This window comes from Cebus imitator, unplaced genomic scaffold (genome assembly GCF_001604975.1).
Source record: "Cebus imitator isolate Cc_AM_T3 unplaced genomic scaffold, Cebus_imitator-1.0 Scaffold163, whole genome shotgun sequence".
In the NCBI taxonomy this organism is placed as follows: Eukaryota; Metazoa; Chordata; class Mammalia; order Primates; family Cebidae; genus Cebus; species Cebus imitator.
Genome location: NW_016107478.1, coordinates 1467772 through 1492738, shown reverse-complemented (window position 1 = coordinate 1492738; position 24967 = coordinate 1467772).

Genomic DNA, 24967 nt, shown 5'->3' with positions numbered 1-24967 from the left:
TCACCTCTGACCTTTAATTCACTTTTTAGTAAAAGCATTTGGAGTCACTTGCATGCTTTATGATAGACCTAAGAAGAGCCAATTTAATGGCACTTTAAAAGTAAACCCATTCATATTCATGCCCTGGCATCTTTTGCAGCATGTCAACCCTCAAAGTCAATTGCTAGCCCAGAGCAGTGGTCCATGATAGAATCCCACTCAGTGCCCAGCACACAATAGGTGCATAAGCATTGACTGTGCTCAATGAGTATTAGTTGTTCTTGAAAAGTGAATGACAGTGCCCTATATAGCAAAATAAATTAATGATAGAATTGTCCCAATTTTATATTTTTCTCATTTGTTTGTTTGTTTGAGATGGAGTTTCACTCTTGTTGCCCAGACTGGAGTGCAATGATGCAATCATGGCTCACTGCAACTTTTGCCTCCCAGGTTCAAGCGATTCCTCTGCCTTAGCCTCCCGAGTAGCTGAGATTACAGGCACCTGTGCCACCAAACCCAGCTAATTTTTGTATTTTTACATGTTGGCCAGGCTGGGCTCAAACTCCCAACCTCAGGCAATCCTGCCCACCTTGGCCTCCCAAAGTGTTGGGATTACAGGTGTGAGTCACCTGGCCCAGCCATTTTTTTATTAAAGCTGTTGGTGCATTTGATGCAATATTTTTACTAGACATGACTCTTTCGGCTGTTTAAGCAAGAAACACATTGAAACTGGCTTAAGAAAACAAAAGAGGGAATTTATTAGCACATTTTATAGCCAATGCTGGATCCAGATAGCTTCAGGAAACTGCCTCTCTCTGTTGTGGTGGGTTTTCTCTGCCTAGTTTCATTCTCAAGCAAGTTCTCGTGGCAGCAAGGTGGCCACTGACTTTCAGCCATATTACCTTACCAGTGTGACAATTTCAGCTGGAAGACAGATCTGTTGTTCCAGCAATGCAGTTCTAATCCTGGGACTGCTTGTCATGTGCTCATGCCTGGACCAATCAAGTGGCCAGAACGCTTTTGTACTCTTATTGGTTGGATATGGGTCTCACACTCACCCCTGAAGCCCAGAGGGGAGGATCGATCCCCCTGAATGACATAGACCAAGACTGGGGAAGGGGATTCCCAAAAGAAATTTTGGTTGACACATTTGGATGTGGAAAAAGGGGATGAATAGGTAAAACAACAAATTTCCACCACATATATGATCTAGTACATGATGATTTAGAAATTATAAATTTGAACATAAAACTATAAGTTTGATTTTTTAGAGTTAGACAAAAGCATTATAATTTTTAAGTGTTCTGCGGTTGGAGCAGAAGGTGAATATCAAATTAGAATATATATTCAAAGAGCTTCTTTTGAAGCCTCTTTTACATATATCTGAGTAAAAGTTGTAGTTGCCTATATTGATATATTTACTCTGTCCAATGCATTGCTTACTTTCAGCATTCTCTACTATTCATAGACTATTTACTGTGTATCAGACATTGTATCTTACTTTGGGAATAAAATGTTAAATAAGAAAATATTCCTGTCCTCACAGAGGTTATAGTATAATGGAACTACAAGATATATATAATTAGCTCATAACTGGGACTTACCAGAGTTATTCAACTGATGCAACCAAGTTGTTACATTTTCAAAGAATGGATATGTAGATATATTCACTTTCTATAAGAATTAGTTAATTGAATATGTTGAATACTGATAATTTGCTTGGATCTGTGTTAGACACATTGCACTGATGGCCACCTTCATCTTTAAAGTCATTCTGTGGTTCCCTTTAACACATGGAGTGAGGTAAATTGGCTCAATGTCTTGCAGTGGGATAGGGGGCTAGGTGTTTGCCCAGGACTGGCTTTTAAGCTTTTCAAGAATATCTTGCCTATATTGGGTGATCTGTAACTTTTCTTATGGTATAAGCATCAATCATACCCCCAAATATATGTACATACATAGTTTGTTTATAAAGGCCATTGGGGAAAAATTTTTCAAGAACATCTGGGAAAGCTGTGAGGACAATGTCATTAAGTTTGGCTCCTGTGTTCTTTACAGATTCCATATCCATTCCCCAGGCCTCCCACCCTTGTTTCTTCATTCCTAAGGCATTGTAAATATAGTAAAGTCTACATGTAGTGTGTGTATGTGTGTGCATGCACATGCATATGTGGTTGTGGTAGGAGGCTGGCCTCAGAGCCCTTGAGCAGGCTGTAAATAAGGGGCTAAGTCCATGGGGAGAGACAGCAGTGTTGCCTAGTTGAAAAAGCTCTGGACAAGGATTCTAATGACCTGGCTTTGAATCCTGGCCCTACCTCTTAGGAACTGTAGCCACTTAACATCTCAGTTGTCATTTCAATTACTAAAAGTGAGAATCCACTTCCTTATACTTCATACCTCCCAGGTAGCTTATGAGAATCAAGTATAACACGATCTACGAAATTGTTTTGAGCATGGAGGAGAGTTGTTCATTTGTAAGGCTTTATTATGTATGCCACTGCTCTCTCTATCTGCCTTTGCTTGACCTCTCTCACACAACTCATGATTTCTAGCATTCCGGAGGTGATGTAGCTCATGCTTAGCATAAACATGTCTCTGTTTCATTTTCCATTTTTTAATTTATTCTCATCCATCAACGATTTCATCCAGGGTCTCCTACATTATAGATACTGCACTAGGTGCCCAAGATGAGGAAAAAGGAATGATTTGGGGAAGAGAGTATGAATTTTGGATTTACAGATGGTTTGAATCCTGACTGTATCTGTACAGCTTTGAAGCAGTCAGCTAACTTCTCTACGCATTCAGTTTCCTTATCTGTAAAACAGAAATAATTTCCATGATTTATCGGGACGTGACGGAGTGCTGGAGGGAACACATAGCTCAATAAATCAGCCGTTATTTTCTTCAAGACATTTGCTCTGCCATCTAAGAGCTCGTAGTTTAGAAACGGAGATAAGACTTTTAACAAAGATTATTCTAAATCAGGGGAGAGATTAACTGGCTGGGAGGGACCAAAGTCTCAGTGGTTGAGCAAGGCATGACTTAACTGAAGGCACCTAGCTGGCGAGTGGCAGAATGTAGTCTTGACTCCAAATTTCCTAGGGAGTTTCCAACAAGGTAAAAGTCTTTAAGTTTGCAAAACTATTGTTTGGGACTTGATCTTTAAGAACATTCCTGAAGTTGGTAAATTTTCCAAACAAGAGAGGACATGGGAAATCCCACACCAGTCTAAGAAGCATATGCATAGTATTCATGGAATAAAAATTGTGGTTCATTTTTTCCTTAAATAAAATAATTAAATGTTTTACATGAAATTGAATGTTTCTGAGATGGAGAGTTCTGGCACCAAAAAGTTGTTTGATTTTACAACAAATGGTTAGTGTCAGAAAATTACTCATCTATTGGCCAGTCTAGGACTCTTTGGTGGTCTTGTCCTGGCTTACAGGAATGCAGGCTCTCAGCCAGTCAGCATGATGCAGTTGTGTGTTGTTTCAGGTAGTAAATATTACGTCTATTATGCAATAATCCCACTACAATCAGGTTCTCTAGACCCTCTCTTTCTGCTTCCCCACTTTCCCCACCAAAAGCCCATAGCATAATTGTATCTACTTATGTTTCATTCTTATGTATGATGAAGTCCTTGAGAGATCACCTTGAATATAATCATGAAGCAGGGTAAAGTAGGGTTTTCAATGCCCCTCTTTAATAGGCCAAAAACAGCTCCCAAACATGACAGGCCCTAATTCCTGGAATCTGTAAATGTTACCTTATTTGGAAAACAGTCATTGCCATTTTGATTCAACAAAGGATCTGGAGATGGGGATGTCATGGGTTTCCTGGGTGGGCCCTAAATATGATCACCGATTTCTTCTAAGAGAGCAGCAGAGGGAGTTTTAGTATAGAACAAGAGGAGAAGGCAACGTGACCACAGACATTAGGAGTAAATTGGAATGATTCAGACACAGGCCAGGAATGCCAATAGCTATCAGAGGCTGAAAAAGGTAAGGAAGGGTTCCCCTCATGAACACCTGGAGGCAGCATGGCCCTACCAACACCTTGATTTCAAACTCTGGCCTCCAAAATTGAGAGAATAAATTTCTGTTGTTTTAATCACTAAGTCTGGGTTAATTTGTTACAGAAACTATAGGAAATGAATACACCCTCTATGTTCTTTCTGTAACCATTCCTCCATTCTCAATATCTCGGCTCACTACAGCATCCGCTTCCTGGGTTGAAGCAATTCTTCTGCCTCAGCCTCCCAAGTAGCTGGGATTATAGGTGCTTGCCACCATGCCTGGCTAAATTTTTGTATCTTTAGTAGAGATGGGATTTCACCATGTTGACCAGGCTGGTCTCGAACTCTTGACCTTGTGATCCTTCCACCTCAGGCTCCCAAAGTGCTGGGACTATAGGCATGAGCCACCATGCCCAGCCTAATTTTTATTTTTAACAAAAGATTTTATAAAATAAGCCCACCCGCATTTTAGGACATGATGAGAGGCACCATGTTAGAGCAGGTAGAGCTGGAAGGGCCCTCAGAGACCACGCAAACTTTTGTTTGTAAACTGAGAAGCCAGGAGAGAGGGTATTGTGCTCAACGATCACTCAGTAAGTTAGCAGTATCACCAAGGCCTACCCTTAGAGTCAAGCCTTCTAACTTTGGTCAAGTGCTTTGTCTACCACAGATAGAGGGACACAGCCATCTCTGTATAATTGCTGAGGACTTCTGGCTCAGCAAGTAGGTAAGAGAGAACTTATTTAAGCTTGTTTGAATAACGTTACTTTTTTAGTGCATTGTAGATCGGTCCTTTCACTCTGGTTAACAAACTCTAGAAACATTTTGGAGACTAGAAGAAGACAACAGCTTTTTCTTCGAGAAACAGATACAATTAAATATGTCTCCTTTGGGAAGATAGCCCCGATACATAGTGTGGTTAGGTGTGTGGACTGTGGGATCACAGGGCCTGGCTAGAATTCTGCCTCTGCTTCTTCCTGGTGCTGTGAACTTGGGCAAGTTACTTTCTAGGAGCCTCAGGATTTTTAGCTGCTAAATAGGGGTAGTGATAGGACTATTGTGAGGACTAAATAAGATGCTGTGTATAAAGGTGTCTTGCCTGGTCCCTGGCAATTAACGGAGGTTCCATATTTTTAATCTATTATTATATAAGAAAGTAAGTTGTAGCAAAGTATATAGGATTTTATCTTTTTATTATTTCTTGTTTGGACATTTTACAGTGTAATCAGGAAAAACAGTAAAGATGAAAAGCAGGTCTGACTCACAGCAAGCAGAACCTGCCCTGAGGCGCCCTGGTCTCTGCGGCAGCTGCTGACGGTATTGTCAGGCTCCCAGAACTGATGGGAATCCTCGGACCTCTCTTGTGGGAAATGTATGGCTATAAATGTTCATTCAATGAATAAATAAACAAGATCAAAGACACCTTGATCCTGGCGGGAGTGAGGTGAGCTCATTCCTGTAACCTAAACTCCAAGTTGTATGACAGCCTGACATTGTCTAGAGGGCTCGGAGCGGGTGGCAAAGGGAACTGCACTCCCATCCCAGCCCAGCCACTCAGAGCTTGTGACTGGGGCATATACGCTCTTAAGCTGATTTTCTTCTCTCTCTAACACACAGCCCCCTCATAAGGCTTAAAGAACAGGGTAAAAGATACAAAAGCATTTAGTGAACAGATAGCAAATCAATAAAGGACACTATCTTATAGTCTATAAATATATAGTTACCAAGCTCAACAGAGTGTACTTTATTTTAATTCTGTTCATTCTGCTCAATTTTCACAATATTAATTCATGTTCTCGTGACTTCCCTCTTGTCTGCTTATATCATGCTTGGTCGTCCCAATTCTTGTGGCTTTTCTCTGTGTATTCTAACTGAATGATCTTCCTTAAATACAGCTCCTGCCGTGATATTTCGCCACCGAATCTGTCTATAGCTCTCTTTCACTTACTATATAAAATGTCTGGGCATACAAGAAGGAAAGCATCTGTCAAGCTACAGAGCCATCTGTTTTAACTAAAAAGCCCCAAAGAGGGCTGTGAACTTTGTTTACCTGGCCCTATTGCTGAGATGCCATTCCCTTGGTCCCTACAGGGCAGCTTTGCGTGACCCATCCTGCTGGGAAAAAAAACGGCTTTAGTTCCTGTTCCTTTGCCTTCAATTCTGTTCCTGGCTTCTAACCCCAGTTTAGACCTGAAAAATGGCTGCTGTAATTTGACCAGCTGCTGATCTTTTACTTGAATATATTTTGTACTTACCCTCTGGCTATCTCAGGTAAGTTTCCTTCTAGTTGATGGGCTGACATTCTCTGGACTTGTCCAGACTTTCCTATGAGAGGGAACAATTTGCTCTTTCATTCTGCACATGTATTAGAATAGTTCCTAGCATACATTCTAGCTGAAATATTCTAGCTGAATATGGTTCCTGCGCTCATGAAGCTTATACCCAAGCAAAGACAATAGCAATTGAAAAAGTTATTGTAAGTATGGTGAGAATTATTACATAAGAAAAAAAAAAAGATGCTGCAGGGACGGATAACAGTGGAACCCCTAACTTAGGTAGGGTGTCAGGGAAGGCCATCTGGAGAAAGTGGCATTTATCTGAGACTTAAAAATAAATTGGAATCAAAGAGCAGTAGAGATCAGCATATGGGAAGATTTGTGGCCTAGACTATATCTAGAAATACCATCAACAGCTGCTGCACTAGAGACCAGGGCACCTAAGGGCAGGCTCTGCTTGCTGTGAGTCAGACCTGCTTTTCATCTTTACTATTTTTCCTGAATACACTGTAAACTGTCTAATCAAGAAATGTTAAAAAGATAAAATCCTATATACTTTGCTACAATTTACTTTCTTATATAATAATAGATTAAAAATATGGAGCTTCGGTTAATTGCCAGGGACCAGGCAAGACACCTTTAGGCCCAGCATCTTATTTAATCCTCACAATAGTCAGAGGCAAGTACTATTACTACCTCTATTTAGCAACTAAAAATCCTGAGGCTCCTAGAAAGTAACTTGCCCAAGTTCTTCTTGCAGTCACTCGGAATGGAGAGCCTCAGGGCATCCCCCAGAAAGTCTACTGATATAAAGTTGCAGATAAATTTGGACTGGCTGGAGGCAGCACAATGCAGTGTCATGAACACTGAACAATCAATCAGTCACATAGATCTACCTCTGCTACTGTGGGCTGTGGGATATTTGATAAGTTCTTACCAAATCAGTTGCTGGCATATAATTTCCACATCTGTAAAACACAAATGATAGTACTTCAGGATCACTGTAAATGACTAATGAAATAATGAACACAAAAGCACTTTGCAAACTGCCAGCTATATGAATTAAAGGGAGGAGGCTGGTTGTAGGGTGTCTGATCCAGCATATTCAGATGGAACAAGGAGCAGAAAATGCAGATCCTATCAGGAGCCAATTCTCTCAATGTTTTATGCCATCTTAGGACATGTATGTTATGAATACATATGCTCCTTATATGTTATTTAGAGCAGTAAAAGATATTTTTAATTTTATCTATACAGCCAGCTCATCCCAAAGGAGACAGCCCTCTTTCTTTTTTTTTCCATTTATTTATTTTATTGCATTTTAGGTTTTGGGGTACATGTGAAGAACATGCAAGATTGTTGCATATGTACACACGTGGCAGTGTGATTTGCTGCCTTCCTCCCCATCATCTACATCTGGCATCTCTCCCCTTGCTATCTCTCCCCAGCTCCCCCCACCATCCCTCCCCTATTTCCCCCCAGCTGACCCCAGTGTGTAGTACTTCCCTCCCTGTGTCCATGTGTTCTCATTGTTCAACACCCACCTATGAGTGAGAACATGCGGTGTTTGATCTTCTGCTCTTCTGTCAGTTTGCTGAGAATGATGGTTTCCAGGTTCATCCGTGTCCCTACAAAGGACACAAACTCATCGTTTTTGATGGCTGCATAATATTCCATGGTGTATATGTGCCACATTTTCCCTATCCAGTCTATCGTCGATGGGCATTTGGGTTGGTTCCAGGTCTTTGCTATTGTAAACAGTGCTGCAACGAACATTCGTGTGCATGGAGACAGCCCTCTTTCTAAGTGATATCACTGAAATTCCAGTTGCCTGGCTTACTGCAACCTAGTACCTCTGTAAATCTCTGGATCTGGGATGCTTGTGTCTCCCCTGGTGTTATATGACACCATGGGTGGATTGTTTGTGCCACCCTTTTGCCAGCAAAAGTCAACAACTTTCTATAGACCCAATGGCCAATTATAGGCTGGCAGAGAACAGCTGGCTCGTTCTTTACAGAAATTGCCCTGTACTTTGAGTAACAAAACTAAGCAATTGGCACTAGTATGGAGTTAAGAGCACCAAGCATCACATGGGTTCTGGAATGACCATGGGCTTCTGGGAGATGTCAATCACTAGCACCATAGACATTAGCCATATTTGCAGTGTGATGACATGGCAGAGAGATTCATGGCCTAATCTCTGGATGCCCACCAGTTACTTTCTTTGGACCATTTATGAATGAAACACAGCAAGAGTGACACTCAGAATGCTCCTTTGCCAGTTAATCACTGGTCACTTCTAGCTTGAGGTACAATTGCTCTTTTAGTTGCTAGTGAGCAAAGGTAGCACAAGGAGCCCCAGTCATTGAATGGACCTCAGGCAATAGAAAATGCCTGGGGATGACTGTTTTCTCTGCAATCTGATTGCTTAACAGTGCATACATTCAGGTATGTTATAAGGGTTAAATTTTTCCTACAGGTAATGCACCAGCATGGTGCCCAGACACGATAAATGCTCTGCATACATTACTCATGACTGTCATCAATTGAGCATGGAAAACAGGGTCTAAGCTCACCAAAGAAAAAAGACTTTAGAACAGCATATTCCTTTTCTTTGTGTTTCACACAGTATTTCCTCATAGCCCCTTTGGATTGAGCACCAGAACTGTTTTCCTACTTATGAAGGCCAAATCCCAAGAGAAGAAAGGGCATTAGGGACAAGACATCCTTGGGATTTGAAATGGCAAATGCCCAAATGCCCAGCTTTGCGTGTGTGTATGTGTGCATTGTACGTGTGGTATGTGTGTGGCATGTTGTGTATGTGTGTAGTATGGTATGTGTGTGGTGCAGTGTGTAGATATGTGTGTAGTATAGTATGTTTCGTGTATGTATTGTGTGTGTGTGTGTGTGTGTGTGTACTAAGCATTTGAAATGGGACTTTTCCACTGACAATCTCTAAAGGCAATTCTGGCTATGAATTCTATGTTAGCATGGTACTAGTACTACAAGAGCTTAGAGAAGGAGGAGACTGACAAGTAGGAGGTGGAATCTGTGGTCCTCCAACCAGTTCAGGACCAATTCCCATCTAGTGTCTGCTCTATTATATACACTATCCTGTGAGACGCGAGTTAGTATTCCTGTTTTATAATAAGAACACGAAGGACAGGAGGTGAAACAATTGTTCAAGATCATATAACTAGTAAGAGATGGGACCAGGTATTGCCCTGGTGATGCAAAGTCAACCAATCTGAGGGAAGAACAAGTCCAGGCAACAGGGTGATTAGAGTTTAGGAGGCTATAGTCACAGGATGTGGACAGTGGAATTTAAAAACTAGTGTTAGACCCTGGAGACTCTACTGGAGGTCTTAAGGAGCAATTGTCTTCAAAGCCCTCTTACTTTGGCCTTCTGAGAGAGCTAAGAGGGAATAATAGGGAAATTAGCCCCCAGAAACAGACCATTCCAGATACTCTGTATTCAACAGCAAGAGGCTGGGCCAAGTCAAGAACATTTGTGATTAAATTCCCTTGGGGTCACTTTCCAAGGACAAGTTTTAGATTCTATGTTGGACAAGAGTTGGGATTTTTTTTTTCTGTATTGTTGTGCCTAGACTTTGATTGCTATCTGCAAGGGAAACAGACAGTGGAAACTATTTCATAGGGACTGATGAGAAAAACACATTTTTACAGTGCCCTGAATAGCAATGCATGCTGTTTGAAGTCATTATCATAATAATGGGTAAGGTGGAAGGAGGAAAAGATACCACAACTGACTTTAAAAAAAAGTAAGCAAGAGAAAAAGAGAGAGAGAGGAGAGAAGAGAGGAGAGAGAAACAGAGACAGAGAAAGAGAGAGAAGAGAAAGATAATTTAAAAAGTCAGAGTGGATGTTGATTGCTGGTAAGAAATTTCCACTGAACATGAAGCTCTTCCTGATCTGTCTTCCTGCCTCCTGCCTGGGCTGTATAATGGAGGAAAGTATATGTGATTAGGCGTCTCCTGGATGCAACGTCATCAGGGCCTGCCAGGGCTGTCTGAAGTATGGAGTGCCTCATCACTTCCTTTATTTTTTTATTTTTCATTCGCTAATTCATTCTATTATTTCTTTATTCATGCATCCATTTTTTTTAAGACACTTCCTAAGTGTCAGGCTAGGAACTTAGTATGAAGACAACAAAGATAAATCAGGGAGACAAAGCTTCCCGGTATAATGAGGAAGAATAGATGTACATAATTATAGCATGTGTGATAATGCTAGAGTAAAGGTAGAAATGGCAGGAAGGAAGTAGAGAACAGAGTCTCTAATTTTCACTTTGTCATACCTATTTAGTGCTAGGAATATAGAACAAACAGAATGGTCCCTGCCTTTGCCAGACCTCACAGTCTAATGAAAAAATGGCCATTCTGAAAGGAGCCTTTTATTTTTATTTTTTATTTTTTGCGAGAGGGTCTCAATCCGTCACCCAGGCTGGAGTGTAGTGGCATGATCTCATCCTACTGCAGCCTTGACTTCCCAGGCTCAAATGATCCTCTCCCCTTGGCCTCCTGAGTGGCTGGGACCACAGGTATGGGCCATGGGTTCAAGAGGTCCTCTCACCTCAGCCTCCTAAAGTGCTAGGATTATAGGTGTGAGTCACTGCACCTGGCTCTAGAAGGAACTCGAATCAACAACCCAAAACCCATAGAACATAAAATTTTAACTATTAGCAGGCTCAATTAGTAAGAGAGATGAGAAGACAACATTTTCTAGCCCTCAGGATTCCAGGAGAGTTCAATAAAAAGCTGAGGGACTTACAATGGCTGACCTTGGCGTCTCTTGATTCAGTGTCTCTTGATCCACTGGGTAGATGGTATTGCTCTTTATGGAAGCGGAGAACATTGGAGGGAAAAATTTGTGGGGAAAAATGTTAATCTCCATTTTGGACATACTTAGCTTGACATGGCTATAGCACATCCAAGTGGAGATGTAAAAATGACAGTTGTGTATATGAGGCAGTAGGTCAGAAGAAAATGTAGTTTGGAAATATAAATTTGGGAGTTGTTACTCCCAACTTTGGGAAATCATTGAAAACAAGAACTCCGATGAAATCATCCAACAGTGGTCATGTGTGTAGTCAATGAGTTTTGTAGATAACTCTTTAGAACTTGAGGTGAGTAGAATCACAAGAACTCTGGCTGAAGTGGTTATTTAAAGAATCCTGCAATTTATTTGATGCAACTATAAGCATTAATTCTCTATTCAATTTGGCCATCCAACTCAATTCCTACTCAATGCAATAATCCACGACAGAGCATTTCAGTCTCAGATTGAACACCAGTCATTGGAGGTCTTATAACCATTGCTGGATGACATAGTGTAATGTAGAAGGAGCAACCTAAATCTAAGCCCTGGACTTGCCTTTTAAACCATACTACCGTCTCGTCCTCATTGCTCCCTTTTACCTATCTATCTTTTAATAGCTATCTTTTAATAGCTCTACATTGAACTAGAGTTTACTAGTTCAATGTAGAGCTATTAAAATATCAGGTCTGATGTAGTAATTTAGTGATCTATCAACAAAAGGACAAAACTAATCTGGGATTGTTTGATTTTCTTGAATTCATGTGAACTTCTAGCAATCATATTCCCTTTTTTCTTTTGATGATTACAAAACATCTAGACCTCTTCTATCAAACTGTTCAATTTTGTGTGAGTTCTTAGTAATAACAGTGTCTTTTGTAAAAATGCTAGGCTTTTTTCATATTTAAGGACTATTGTTAATCAATGCTATAGTTTGGCTGTGTCCCCACTCAAATCTCATTTTGAATCATAGTTCCCATAATCCTCACATGTGGTGGGAAAGACCTGCTGGGAGGTAATTGAATCATGGGGGCGGTTACCCCCATGCTGCTATTCTTATGGCAGTGAATGAGTTCTCATGATATCTGATGATTTTATAAGGGACTTGCCCCCCTTTTGCTCAGCACTTCTCCTTGCTGCTGCCATGTGAAGAAGGATGTGTTTTCTTCCTCTTCTGCCGTGATTATAAGTTTCCTGAGGCCTTCCTAGCCATGCTGAACTGATAGTCAATTAAATCTCTTTCCTCTATAAATTACCCAGTCTCGGATATGTCTTTATTAGCAGCATGAGAAGGGACTAATACCGTCAATATATTAATGTTAACTATCAATATTGTATTGAAGTGAGTTGTCAGCCAAAACCTTTATTTCCTGCAATGGAGGAGGCCTAGACCCCAGAAATCTGGGACATGCTCAGGGTTTAAAGAGAGTTTGTAGCAGAGGTGAGGCTGCTGTCTTGTCCTCTCTCTTCCATCTTGAGTAGGCTTTGTCCATTTGTTGGCTAAACATTTCCCTATTTCTAAGGAAAGAGTCTGGGAGATATATGAATTTGAACTTTTTACAAGTCAGTCTGCTATTGCAACATAACTCCATTGCAACTTAACTCTGATGAGTTAAGTTCAAATGAATCAGAACCAGATGGACACATTTTTTTTGAAAACAATGTGTTTAAAAGCAGAGGAGAAGGAAGAAAACTTCTGGCAAAACTCTCAAAGAGCTGTGGCTGCATCATATGTGAAACACTTTGCCCTGCTTTCAGCTACTTCCATCACGGGAGAAAATGACATCTCAGAGCTCCAGGGGAAGTAGGGTGGTGAGGGTAGGGATGGTACCCACCATCCTACAACTAGTGTGACTTTTTTTATCCCTGTTTTCTCTGAGGTCATTTTTGGCAGGCAAGTGAAGTTTAGATGAATAAAGCCATAAGCCATAAGGAATCAATTCTGTGGAAAAATCCAGGCATAAACTTTTAACATGCATTTCTCTTGGACTGTAAGGAGATTCAAATTTTCAGATTCAACTAAGGTCTCCTGAGTCCTTATTAAATGCAAAGTTTTGTGCTAAACACTTGCATGGTTCTTCCCTCTCTTTGTCAATCCAATGAAGTTGCAAGGTGACAGGATTATGAACATTTTATAGATGAGTGATCTCAAGCTCTGAGAAATAAAGGGACTTGTTCAAGGTCACACGGCTAGAAAGCAATAGAGCTATGCCACCCAACACAGTCGCCACTCGTCACATGGGGCTAAGCAAATTTAGATTAGTTAACTCTAAACAAAATTAAAAACTCAGTTGCTCAGTTGCACTAGTTACATTTCAAGAGTCTACTGTCACCCATGGCTATTGCTATCCTATTGAAAAATGCAGCTGGAGAACATGTCCATTACTGTAGAAATTTCTACTGTACAGTGCTGCTATAGAGCCTGAGTTTCAACTGTTACCATTATGACAAATTCTGTGCTCCTTCCATTATGCCAACTGTCCATTACTGTAGAAATTTCTACTGTACAGTGCTGCTATAGAGCCTGAGTTTCAACTGTTACCATTATGACAAATTCTGAGCTCCTTCCATTATGCCAACCTGAGTTGTCTCACATAATGCAAGCCTCTAAAATGGAAGGCAATTTCTCCTAAATACAACTAGAAACTTTCTCCTCACCCTGGGTAGAGTATACCTGGAGACTCAGGCTGATTTTTTATTAAGTCTGCTTTGTCCTTGCTGTGGCCACTGTAGAACAGCTATGGACCAGGACTCACATGGAGAAGGGAGGAGAGGGAATAGGCTGGCTGTACTGCTCCCCCACTGGGCTCACCGACATTTCGGCAGTATCCTGGGACTCGGGCAGAGGCTGTCACCTGGTGGAGTATTGACACTCAGCAAAATTAGGAAGGAGTACAGAAGAAATCAGCATGGCGGAGTGGAAAGGTGGCATGCATTTAGTCAAAAAGATTTGGGTCTGAATTCATAGCCTTGTGGCCTGGGGCAGGTCGTGAGGAGGGGGTGGTGCCGTCTCCTTTACAGGCATGTGAGGATTTAGGTGTCATAGCAGCTGTGAGACCCTCAGCACAAAGCTAGGTCCCTCCGCTTCGGCCAGTTGTGCCTTGCTCTCACCACCCCTTTCCTTGCCATCAACCCTCATAGTGTCAAAGAAAACACTCTTTGATTTCAACCCTTCTCTCCCATTTTCAAAACTAGTTGTCAGGAAAACTGCTGCTATTATCCTTTATAGTAAGTATGAATTATAGTAGCCTTCTCAGAGGTGTCTTTCTTTTTTTCTTGGTTCTTAACTATTCTTTAATTTTGGAAAAGTGAGCATCTTTATTTTAAACCTCACATGAAGATAGGTTTGGAGTTGGGTAATCGGAGAATGACAATCAGATTTACTTAGGCGAAATTAATAAATTTTTATCTGGGAAGGTTTTTCTCCGCTATTTGTTAATTTCAGTATTGGATTCCATCCTACAAAGTATTCATAGCAGCTTACTCGATATGACTCTAATAAAATAGTAAAGTCGAAATTAAAAATATTTAATATTCAGAATTTAGAAAAATATAAATTAGAATAGAAGGTTAAGATCACAGAGAACAACAGAAGCTAGAAATGGAGATCATAAGGGAAGATACCACATTGAAATAATGAAATTATACAATTCATGTCATTAACCAGTAGTCAAAAATGTCATATTTATCCCTTATTGACTAACAGTTCATGGTATTATACACAGAACCTGCCACATGGTAGAAGTCTTGCAAATATTTCTCGAATGGTGTGAGAAAAATGAACCTCCAAGAGGTACAATGATTTGTGAAGTCCACTCAACTAGTTAGGAGCAGAGCCAGGATTCAGGCCCTATGGCTCTTGACCCTAATTCATTGACCTTTTGAGTGATCACAACTCATATTTACTCAACAGTAGAAATGTACAGCAAGGCTTTTTAATTCTGGGATATTCTACTGAGCTCCCCAACACTTGAGAAGTGGGCACTGTTTCCCCGTATTACAGATGAGAAGTGACTCACACAAGGTGACACAACTTATAAGAAACATAGTAAGCATTCGGATTCTGATAGTTTCATTTTACGTCCTGTGTTTATTCCACCATAACCTAGATCTTTCTCTTTTGCACTGTTCTCAAAGTTGCAAAACTAAAGATAAAAACAGAAATGCGGTATTTCCAAATTAGGGCGTTAAACATCTATGGGTAATCTGTGACATGATATTTTCAAATTCTTATAACAGGAAAAGGACCCCAAGGAAGTCCACCGGTCAGTAACTCTTGCATACTCTTGGAACAAATGCCATGATATTTGCTTTAATTAAAGGGTATTTAAGTTCTGAATGTCCACTCAGGGCTGATTTCAGGCTAAGCCTGTGTGTCTTGGTGTGCAGAGCATGTGAAAAGGAGTCAAGTGGGAGGCTGAGGTGGGTGAATCACGAGGTCAAGAGATTGAGACCATCCTGGCCAACATGGTGAAACCCTGTCTCTACTAAAAATACAAAGATTAGCTGGATGTGGTGGTGCATGCTTATAGTCCCAGATACTTGGGAGGCTAAGGCAGGGGAATCGCTTGACCTTAGGAGGCGGAGGTTGCAGTGAACCAAGATTGCTGTGCACTCCAGCCTGGTGACAGAGCAAGACTCTGCCTCAAATTAAAAAAAAAAAAAAGAAAAAAGAATTGCCCTTGGCCATGTTGCCAGAGCTACTCAGTGGGTTCATCAATGCAGCTGTTTCCAATTGATTATTGTTTTTCTTAAGGACACTGCTGCGGAGGGATGTGCTGATGTGGGGTGTGTGTGTGTGTGTGTGTGTGTGTGTGTGTGTGTGTGTACCAGGATGACTTTTTCCCCCCAATGGCTGTCGTGTGTTTTATGATCTTCACAGATGTCAGACTTCACCATGAAGAGAAGGGAGGGGAGAAAGGCTATTATTTGGGCGAGGTGGAGAATAGGTGAAACGGATGGGAGGCAGGAAACAGAATTGTGTAGATTTAATTGGCCTCGTTTTATAGCAGTTAGCTCTGTTTTCACGGGGTAGCAATGAATAGGCCCATAAAGGTGAACTGTTTTTCACTGTTATTAGTCCAGGAGATGAAAGTTTCATTGTTATTCTTCCTTGAAGCTCAGAAGGCCACTCCAAATATTAACTCCTTTTCGCCTCAGGGACTCAAAATTTCAGTGGAACCATTTGAACTTAGCTCGGTTTATAATAATGATCCCGTTTGTCTGTAAAGTGATTCAGCTTGCAAAGCATTGCTCCATCTTATCCCAACTGCTCTTTGAGCTTCAAAATAATCCTACAAAGTATCCAGTGAAGATTATTATTCCCATTTTCTTAACAAGGAAACTGAGGCCCAGGGAAGTTAAGTGAGTTTCTAGACACACAGGCAATACCAGAGTTAGAAAGGAAGAGAAGGACACCGCTATTTGCTGATTGTCAACTCTATGCCACACGCTGTGTTGAAAGAGGACTCTAAATCCCTGAGAGAGACTGTATTTGGCCTGAAGTCATTCTACGCAGGACCTGCCAATGACAGTGGGGGGCAGAATCAGAAACTGAGCCTGCTTGCTAATAAACTAGTGCTGCCTTCCACAAACTCTGCGAATCACAGCCACAGCGTAAGCTTTGAAGGGAAAAAGACCTCAGCATTGATTACCCCAAACCACTGACAAACCAAACATTATGGAAATCAGGACCCACCACTGAATAATAACTCACATGTGTAAGGCGCTTGCAAAGGCGCTTTGCAGTCAATGCTTCTTTAGCCTTCACAGCAATCTTACGAGCTAGATAGTATTATTATTCCATTTTACTTTTTTTTTTTTTTTTTGAGACAGAGTTTCACTCATGTTACCCAGGCTGGAGTGCAATGGCGCGATCTCGGCTCACCGCAACCTCCGCCTCCTGGGTTCAGGCAATTCTCCTGCCTCAGCCTCCTGAGTTTACAAATGAGGAAGGGGAGGCTCAGCAAGGGGGGTAACTTATCCAGGGTGACACAGTTAGTGGTTGGCAGAGCTGGGATTCTAACACAGGCCTGTCTGAGTCTTAAAGAAGATTCCTGTTTCATTCATGTTTCTCACAGGTTAATTCCCGTTTCAATTAGGTCATTTCTGTGGTCCCATGCCTTAAATTTAATCCACCCCTATCCCTCCAGTTTTTCAAAATCGTCTCCCTCCACCTCTCGAGACACGTCTCATACTCCAGCCCTGTGCCAGTGGGTGCTTTTTCTCTGACCTCCTGACCCCCTGCTGCCATTGGTCTTTGATTCTCTAGTTCTTTGTGTTTAAAACAGAATTTTCTCCCTGCTTTTCCTTTAAGAACGCTGTTCCTCTTTTAAGGATCATCTTCAATGCCATCAGTTCCAAGTACCCTTTCAGGATCCTTGTATTAGGTGTGCTAGACCCCTGTATGCTCTTTTATGGCACAGACTGTAATACTTGCCCTGTCTCCCTCACCCTCCCTTGATCCCACCTTGAATGACCAGGCAGGGTCTCATTGCTTCATCCTCAGGCTGACCGTGACGACTGACACACACTGGGGACATAGCAGACATAAAATAAGCATCATCTTTAGATATGCAAACACTGACAAGTACCATAATACGTAAGTGGCTTCCCAACATTCCTGTCCTTGGTGTGATGGAACTATTCAGGGCTTTGGAATCAGATAGATCTGATTCCAAATTCCAGCATACCCACATCTACACTGTATAACCCTGGGCAATTACTTATCCGGGCCTCCTGACCCTCCGTTCTGTTCTCCATTAACATCATGACAGCACCACCTTTCTTGCAGAAGCAGTAACTGTGAGATTGAATGAGAGAGAACAAGCATTCAGGAGAGTGCTTGGCACAAAGAGAACGCTCAGTGAATGCTCATTGTTAGGCAGAGCTATCCTTATTGTCATAGTTTATAATCTCCCAGCAATGTGATCTAATTTCCTTTTGACTTAGGTGTGCATACAATCGTCTTGCTTTAGAGTTTAACTCCTACCTTGACCAACACTTAACTCTTCTGTTTCACTTCCCATTTCTTCTACCATTTCCCATGTTTGTTTCACTGTTGCTGGTATTATGTATTTAGAGTTGTGGCTTCATAAACTGTTTCTTAAACTATCCCTATGGTTTGAGAGGCAGCATATTGGGGAAAGAACACTAGGCAGAAAGGAGGAGTGACAGGAAACAGGGGTGGAATCTGTTCCTGAAGAAATCCACTCAATCTCTCAGGGACTTGTTTGAACACAAGTCCGCTGATTGAGGAATATTTGCCAAGATAGGGCATACAATCCCTTAGAGCTTCAATGCACTGCATTTACAAACCTGTTAGTGTCCTCCTGTCTTGAGACACCAAATACTCTTAGAGGTTAAGTTGACTATGCAAGTGCATCCCTTCCACCCTCCTTCACACACACACACACACACACACACACACACACACACACCCCAAATGCTCTGAGAAAACCCACAGTTCTGTCGTTTAAACATGTTGTTTTCTTTAACCTAGTGGTTGTTTGCAAACATTTTCTGATTGTAACAGCAGTGAGGCCACCTCTCTTAGAGAAGACTGAGTTCTTTCTCTTTGAAAGATGCTGTTTATTCAAATAAATTCCACCTCTTTCTTTATTTGGCTTTTCTTCTGTAAACAATCAAAACCAACTGGCAAAGTCAGGGAGCTTGTTTTAGTCCAATGTGGTATCTGTCTTGATTTATTCTTTTTTCCTCCTAAGCTGAAGTACAACCCACATTATTGTGAGCCCCAAATTCCTTTGCAAGAGGCAATTAGTTCCATAAGCATTTACCAATGGTATACCATCAACCAAGCACGGTGGGGAAAAAGAAAGATCCTTTTGTTGTTGAGCTCAGGAACAAGGAGGGTCAGTGCTGGGAGGAGCATTAGAAACCATCTAGTCCAGGGGTCCCCTATGTGTTTTCACAGCATATTTGTCCCATGAGTAGTTCCTCAGAAAATGCCCAGGTGGCTGATGACACTGGAAGAAAATAAAAGGCATACATAGTCTCTAATCAGGATTCACAATGCACCTGAGTATATAAAAGGTTCTCGAATTTGCAGTTTAAAAAATTATGTTTAATTTTGCTTAATTCTGTTTCCCAGATTTATATGATGAGGTGACTTGTATGTGTGTGTGTGTGTGCATGTGTAAGCAGGTGTGTGTGCATGTGTAAGCAGGTGTGTGTGGGTAACACTAATTAACTACAGAGTGAATTCATACCCAGGCATTTTGGGTACAAAATCCCTACCCACTCCCTACTTCACCAGCTGTGCCTGCTAAAAGTTGGCCATCAAAGTGTAGCCCACCAGCTGCATCTGGCTCACTTACCTGTGGGGTTTGGCTTTTGTAGTCTTATAAACAGGATGTTATACATTTTTGAACTATTTACTAACATTTGGAAGTTGGGCATTTTCTTACAAAAAGCCGAGATTCTTCCAGAATTGGCAGACCAGGCAATACTGGGCCACAGTTTATCATGGAGACAGCAGGAGCACAGCTGTTCCCCTTGGGCAGGGCACCGGCTCTCCAGCTCACCACATTCCTGCCCAGGTTGACTCCACTAGCTGGTGTCATAGGCTTGGTCCTCGTGTGTATTTGAGCTGACAACCCCTGGTTGAGAGCACATCCTAACGAGGCCACATGTTTTCTCCTTGTATTCTCTTGCTTTTCATTCTCAAGAGGTGATTGGTGTCTGATGAGGCCATCTTTTGGCAGATGAAACCCAAAGACTGCCTGACATAGATGAACTACGGATATTAACAATAAAAGAGAAAATAGATTAAGAGTGTAGTCTGTGTCGACCTCTGTGTTTAGCAAGGATTTCCTTATTTAATCTTCATAGCAAACACAGTGTAGGTATTATGATACTACCTTTTGAGATAAATTGGAGCCCAGAGTGATTAGTATAATTTGCCCCAAATCACACAGTTTATAAGGAACAAAACTAGGGTTTGAATATAGAAAACATGCTCTTAACCACTATACTAGGTTTTGTAAAGTATTGTTTTATAGAAGCAGCATCATTTTATTTTCTGAAACATTTTATTTTGAACTAATTTTAGACTAATAGACAAGTTGAAAAAATATTGCAAAGAATCCTGTCATACACATTTTCCACCTAATGTTAACATCTTAAATAGCCATAGTACAATTATCAAGTGATGAAAAGTAGCATTTGGTACAATATGATCAACTCAACTACAGACCTTTTTCTAATTTCACCCATTTTAACACAAACGTTTTTCCCTGTGTGTTCCCGGATCCTATCTAAGGTCTCAGATTGCATCTAGCTGTTATTTCTCCTTTTGTCTCCTCCAGTCTTCGGCAGTTCTGCTTTCCTTGGCTTTCATGACCTTGACAGTTTTAATAAATACTGATTAGGTATTCTATAGAATGTCTCTCAATTTGGGTATGTCTAGTATTTTCTCATGAGAGGAATGAGGTTATACATGATTTTAGCAATACCAAAAAAAAAGAAAAAATGTTGTGTCCCTCCTATATCTAGAAGTTTATGCCACTGATTTGTGTTATTGCTGGTAATGTATTTTTTCTTCAAATACAGAATAATCTCTGTATTGCTTCTTTTCTATTTTTTTGCTGGTAATATATTTTAATCATCGGGTTAAGTTGGTGTCTGCTGGGTTTCTCTGCTATAAAGTTACCATTTTGTCTTTGCAGTTGATATATTTCTTGTAAAAGATAATTGGAAATTATACAAATCTTGTTTCTCCTCCAACTTTTGTCTACTAATTTTAGCATCTTTTCCTTGACCTTATCTGAAACATTGTGCTTTCATTGCTTTTAGAAAAAGAATTATAAAATGAATAGAATATACTAAAAGATTATAGTAAGAATCAAGATTTTAATGAAAAATATTTGAAAGCTACTTCTTTCTTTAATAATAAATATTGCTTTTGATTTCATAATAAAGTTAACATCATAATTTCACCTGAATACATTTTAACACTTATAGTTTGGAATTTATTTTCTTATTTTTAACAGGGACAGCAATAGCAATTGAAAATATTTCTGCAGAAATAGAAAGTCATTAAGAGTAGATGCTCTAATCAGACTACCTGAACTGGGAAGCATGAAGTCACTCACTAACTATGGGTCTTTTAGTAGTTTATGTAATTAGTTATGCCTCAGTTTCTCATAGAACCAACATGAAGCTTAAATAAGACAATAGATGTCAAATACTTACTTAGCACAGTGCCTGGCACATAGTACGTGATTGATATATATTTGTTAAATTTGAACTTAAGCACAATGCCTGGTATATTGTGATTGATTAAATTTGAACTTAACGTATTCAACCATGAACCTTACATGTAACACTTAAGAATTGTAAAGGGTCTGAAATTTTTCCCTACTTGCAATGTAATACAGGTTACTCTGCCAGTTTCATGGATGCTGACAAAAGTCACAAGACTCTGGTACCAGAGACAAAGGACTTTATTACCCACCAAACAGCAAACAGCATGAGCTTCTCGTTCTCATTGGTAGCACTTGTCTTCCCAATATGATAGGGGCAATGCTGAGTGCCCACATAGGGGATTGTTTCACTACTGAGGAACCCTGAGCTTGGGAAATCTTTATCTTTTTTATTGGAGAGCAAAAATCCTGTTGTCTACTTCACAGGAAGACACTATTTCTGTCTTCTGAGATTGTTTATCATATAAGTATCATGGCCCAAAACAAAAGATGTCAGTGCCTTTGCTCAGAAGATGTGCAGAAGTGGGAGAGAACCAAGGAGAATTGTCTCCTAACAACACTGAGCAATGTCTGATGCTTTCTTTGTAAAACAGCAAATTGACCTGTAGGGATTTTTACCAGCTTTCCAGAAAAGGACAGAAATTAGTCTCTTTAGTTAATTCTATAATGACTCCTGGTTTCTAAAGGCTCTTCATTTTATTTGGTACTGTATTTCAGCTTCTGTAGAGTTTTCCAGTATAGAAATGGTACATTAATGCTTTTTCCCTTCTAACAAGGCAATATAAGATTCCAACTACTGATTCTGGTCTGGTTCTTAATTGTGTCTCAGTGCAACCAGCTCCTAAATCAATGTTTTGTCTTGTCCATATGGAGAAAACTCTCTTCTCTATATATTTTCGATGGGCTTTAGTAAGGGTAGGGATGCCTGTGGACATACAACATAACTTCAGCTACGCCCAGCTCCCTCTCTCTTTTCTGTTTTTTACAGTGGGGGCTTTTAAAGCATTACATCTGTTTCTAATCACTTCCTTGAGTCTTTTTCTGTATGATCGACTCAGCAACCTGACTTGTAAAGGAGTCCAGACTATCTTGTAAGACACCCAACATATGCTTTTAAAAATGTCCATTTAATATGTCATTTGAAAAACAAACACAAACACACAATAAAAGTTTTCTTCAGTGTTTGCATTCAACACAGAAAGAATTAACTACCCTTTTATGGACATGGAATTTACTGTCTACATCACAAGGAAGATGTTTAAAGCAATAATTTTTGCTTTTTAAAAAGAAAATATTTTTTAAACTATGACCTTTTCATACATAGTTTTCTATGTATAGAAAATAATCTAGCAGACATCTATCATATATGAAAAAGATTCAACAGACATTAACATCTTGCCATATTTGTTTCAGCTTTCTCTTAAAAGAGAGAGAGAAAAAAGGAAAGAAACAGTTAAGCACAATATTCTCCTCCTTTTTCAAGGTGTAACTTCTGTTATGCGCGTTTTAAAAATTATTATAAATAATATCACATTGGAAGTATTCTTTTGCTAGATACCTTTTGCATTCAACATTAAATTTTGGTCATTTATCTCTGTTGATATATTTTGACCTTGCTTATTAATTTTAAAGAACTTAAGCCGGGCGCAGTGGCTCACGCCTGTAATCCCAGCACTTTGGGAGGCCAAGGCAGGCAGATCTCTTGAGGTCAGAAGTTCGAGATCAGCCTGGTCAACATGGTAAAAACCCATCTTTACTAAAATTACAAAAATTAGCTGGGCGTGGTGGCAGGTGCCTGTAATCTCAGCTACTCAGGAGGCACAGGCTCGAGAATTGCTTGAACCTGGGAGGCAGAGGTTGCAGTGAGCTGAGATCGTGCTACTGCACTCCAACCTGGGTGACAGAGCAAGACTCTGACCAAAACAACAACAACAACAAAATTTTAAAGACTATAATATCATTGTAATGTCATGTCAGGAACTGAATGAACTCTGTCCTCATGTCATCAGATTCTGTGTTCGAAATCTGAATCTACTGTAAACTAAGTGTGATGTACTCAACATCAATTTGACTAGTATCTTTGGGTCTTCATGTCCTTATACAAAAAATGACAACAATAATATCAACATTATTGAGTAGTTGTGAAGATTAAAGGAGGTAGTGCATCTAGAGTGCACAGAATAGTGTATTCATTTGCTGGGGCTGCCATAACCGTCCCCACAACCCCAACCCAGACTGGACGGCTTAAACAGAAGAAGTTTATTTTCTCATAGTCACAGAGGCCAGAAGTCCAAAATCAAGTTTTCAGAAGGTCTGATTTCCTCTGAGGCCATTTTCCTTAGCTTGACGATGACTACCATCCTGCAGGGGCCTTACATGGTCTTTTTTCTGTGTGTGCATCACCTGGTGTCTCTTTATTTGCTCAAATTTCCTTTTCTTGCAAGGACAACAGTCAGATTGGATTAGGGTCCACCCTAGTGGTCTCATTTTAACTTAATCACTTCTTTAAAGGCTCTATCTCCAAAAATATCATATTCTGAACTTGAGGGCTAGGGCTTCAACTTATGAAATTTGGGAGCCACAATTCAACCTATAAAACTAGGTATTATTCTTGGTTAATGTTATTTGATGCTCCTTAGTTTGTGTATGCAACCATTCCCCCAACATCACCACTGAGAAAGAGTAGGGTTTCTACTTTTTAACAATTCTAGAAAGTTCATTTTTGTATAAGCATCTTTGGACATATACAAGATAGTTTTCTTTTTTGGGGGGGTGGATAGAAATCTAGAAGTGGAGTTGCTGAGTTGTAGACTTTGTGAATCTCTACAACTTTCAGCTTTACCATGTATTGTCAAATTGCTCTCCAAAGTTATGGTACCAATTAATGATCCTACCAATAAGGTATGCTATGCTTTCCTGCCACATCCTTGCCAACATTAGGTGTTACCAGATTTATTAATGTTGGCCAATCCTTTTTTTTTTTTTTTTTTGAGACAGGGTGTCCCTCTGTTACCCAGGGTGGAATGCGGTCATGCAATGTCGGCTCATTACAACTTCTGCTTCCTGGGTTCAAGCGACCCTCTGGTCTCAGCCTTCCAAGTAGCTTGGACATAAATGCAGGATCCAACATGCTGGGCTAATTTTTTTATTTTTTGTAGAGATAGAGTTTCGCTATGTTGCCCAGACTAACTCCTGAGCTTAAGCAATCTGTCCACCTTGGACTTCCAAAGTGCTGGGATTACAGGCATAAGCCATCATGCCCAGTCAATGTTGGCCAATATTAATGCTACATCATGAATTTGAGGGCTATCTCATTGTTTTAATTTGCATTTTTCTGATTTTTAAGTAATTTATTAATTTTTGCCAGTATGAAGCTGGTAAATAATATTTGAGTGTCTTCTCATAAACTTGTCATTTAGCCTCTTTGCTCCCCATTAACCAACAGTTTACACCCTTTTGCAAAGTCCTTTGAACGGACTGCACTATGGACCTCACCACAGTTAAGCCATGGTGACCCCTGTGGCCTGCATGTACACCTCCAGATTTCTGGCCTCCTGGAACCAGAAAGTCTGAGGTAACAGGAAAACCACAAAAGAAGAAGAATGACTAGCTCCTGTGGTGCCTGATTAACTGACTTT